Source organism: Etheostoma cragini, chromosome 4 (assembly GCF_013103735.1).
Source record: "Etheostoma cragini isolate CJK2018 chromosome 4, CSU_Ecrag_1.0, whole genome shotgun sequence".
NCBI classification, from domain to species: Eukaryota; Metazoa; Chordata; class Actinopteri; order Perciformes; family Percidae; genus Etheostoma; species Etheostoma cragini.
In genome coordinates, this window is record NC_048410.1 from 69,019 (window position 1) to 72,163 (window position 3,145).

The window sequence follows — 3,145 nt, forward strand, 5'->3', positions numbered from 1 at the left end:
AATGGGCCGAGGCGAGCCGAGGCGGGCCGAGGCGAGCCGAGGCAAGCTGTTACCAGCAGTGGAAAAACGCCATTAGTAACACATGTAGACCACACAGTAACAGTTTTATGTAAATCAGATGATGTGTGTCATGTGAGCCTGATTTCCATAAAAAGAAAGAAAAATAAATAATTAAATAATAATACCTTTAGTTTCAAAAGGGCATTTGGCCCTTTTGGCGCTCGGGTCCTAAAAAATTGACAAACTTAAGAGGGGTAAAACATAAGAATTTCTACAGATCTTGCACATGTGCTTTTTAAAAAAAAGGTGTTGCTTCAAGTTGGTGAAGCTGGCATGACACACACCACATACAACGGTGCTATGCAGTTACCACAAACACCAAATTAAGACTCTGCCTCCTCAGCAAACTATAACTAAGTCTACTCACCAGGTGAGATGGGTCTAATCCCATCAATATAAGCACAGGATTTGCAAGCAACCAAATTGGCTTTTGGAGTGGATGAAAAAACACAGGGAGCATGGGAAAAACCCAAGGAACACAATAAATCAAGAACTCCAAGGTGACGAGAGTCAAAACAGGCCCAGGGAAAAAGAAATACAAAAACCAGGAAAAATGCACGGGGAAACACTCACAGGGAATATCTGGCACAAGACAAGACCGTGACAGGACCCGGCTGACCGGACAAATCGAAGGACAAAGGATCTGACGAGGCACCGAGGAAGCTCAGGTGATTAGGTAACGAGGGGCAGGTGGAAGACATCAGGTAATCACAGACACAGGAAGTCAAACTAAGGGCGAGACAAGACAAAAAAAAAAAGACTTCAAAATAAAGCAGGAAGCAGAACCTGCAGACACTCAGGGGGACACAGGACCGACAAGACCAGGGGGGAAACTGGGACACAAACACAAGGAGGGCCAAAAGGGAAAAAATAACCCCAAACAAAACCCCGAACCACAACAATAGCCCATATATTATACATATATTATACATATAGCCCATATGTTATACATATAGCCCATATATTATACATATATTATACATATAACCCATATATTATACATATAGCCCATATGGTGACTGTACATTTGTCTTTTATCTGTTTTAACAACGTGCTTGTTGTGTGTATGTGTAACTCTCAGCAATGTTGCTCAGTGTCCAAAACAAATGTCTCCTCGAGGAGACTAATAAAGACACTCTGACTTGGATATTTCCCATATGCAGATATTAGTCTTCACGCACCAATTCACCAATGGAGAGCTGTGAGTGTGAAACACAGCAGAGCGAGGCAAAGTTTAGTTTAGTTTAGTTTAATAGTTTATTTGAACAAAAAAACAACTTCAAAATAAAAAATGTATTTACATGCATTCCTGCATACATATATATATTAAAATGACAAATAAATAAGGTCATCTACTTCTTAGCACAGTCTTCCAAAATTTTAAGTCATTTCAACAAAACAAAAATGTTCCATGTTCAAAAAGGAGTAGGAAGAGGTTGATAAACAACTTATCAGGTCCGACCCCCTTTCTCTACTTTTATCATTTAGTAAATCTTATGCTTCAGTTATTTACACTTTATTATTTACACATCATAGACACAGATGCATTTTCTTGTCTTCCCTTTCTTATACTTTCTATACCATCTATCTATTTCATATTAAATAATAACACACATACTAGACTTAGTATATACACATGTTAGTATGTAGATATATTAGCATATAGATATACCAGTATTTAGACATATTGGTATATAAATATATTAGTATATCAACATACCAGCATATAAAAACCAAGAAACCATACAGTCTTTCTACAATACTATCACTTTAAGTCCTTTCGTATTCCTTTAATATATTCCTTTTAAATAATCTCTTGAAATTGCTCATTGTTGTAGATGATTTCATCTCTTCACTGCAATTGTTCCATAAAGTAACTCCTTCAGTTGTGATGCAGTGATATTTAGCATTTGTTCTAATAGGTTTCATTTTCTATTGGTACAAATGTTCCTGAGTTAATGTGTTCCTGTTATTAGGAGTTCATCAGTTAAGCAACTGCTTCTATGTGTTAGCGTTATGCACTACTGTGACCAGTAGAGGTCAGTGTGGTTCTATTAAAGAGGAAGGGACGGCAACCCGAGTTTGGGGCCGTGGAGGAAGGGCGCTGCCTTCCGTTGTTGGGGGAATGATTGTTCAGCGTGGCCACGGCCAACAGGGACCGGAGTTAAGCTGTGTTTCCTTAAATAAATGCAGAGAAGTTACAAGCAAGGCAAGGCAGCTTTATTTGTATAGCACATTTCAGCAACAGGGCAATTCAAAGTGCTTTACACAAAATCATTAAAACAGATAAAACACAAGTACAAACAGTTAAAAGTCATAAGCAATAAAAATAGATAAGACACATGAATAGACAGTTGAAAACAAAATAGAAACATTAGGACACATAAAACACAAGAATAAAAGTTACAGTGCAGCATAAGAAAGAAATGAGCATTAGCCAGTTATCATCTCTTTATTCAACGCTGCAACACGGGTGAGCATTACAGTACAATATGGAAAAGAAAAACAGCAACATTAGCCCCTGTTACGGCCTCCATTTAAAGAAACAAACCAAGGTTCAAAGGGATTGGAGGTCTCGTCGGTTCTGTCAGTTAACCTTACTGGTGTAACGTCATGTTAGTCTTTGTACGTTAACTTTAACATTATATGGTTTAACCCTCATGTTGTCCTCGGGTCAAATTTGACCCATTTTCAGTTCTTTCGTCATAAAAATTGGCTCTTTGAAATAAGCTGAGAATATCAACAATAGAAATATCAAATAACTTTGCAAAAAACATTTTTAAAAAAGCACCCACAACATTGAAAAAGTGACAAAGATGTCAGATAAAGTGATAACTTTAGTTTGACCAGAAAATGAAGAATAAATCTTTATTTAAAACCATCACTTATAATAGTGCTATTGTTAAAACTATAACTAGTCAACGTTTATGATGGCAATTGGCAATGTCGACACGACATTGAAGAGCTAGCTAACGTTCCTTTAAGCTAACGTTACTTTAACGTTAGCTAGCTAGCTAGGTGACGGAGCATGAACTTGGCTTGCGCTAATGTTAACGGTAAAGTTAACTTCCAACTCTGAACACGA

General features: G+C 37.4%; 1 protein-coding gene across 1 annotated transcript in view; it reads left to right on the plus strand.

Moving 5' to 3' along the window:
* Positions 1-3,145, plus strand: part of LOC117943094 (tripartite motif-containing protein 35-like) — a 37,669-nt gene that overhangs the window by 24,631 nt on the left and 9,893 nt on the right. The gene's annotated exons all lie outside the window — the stretch shown is intronic.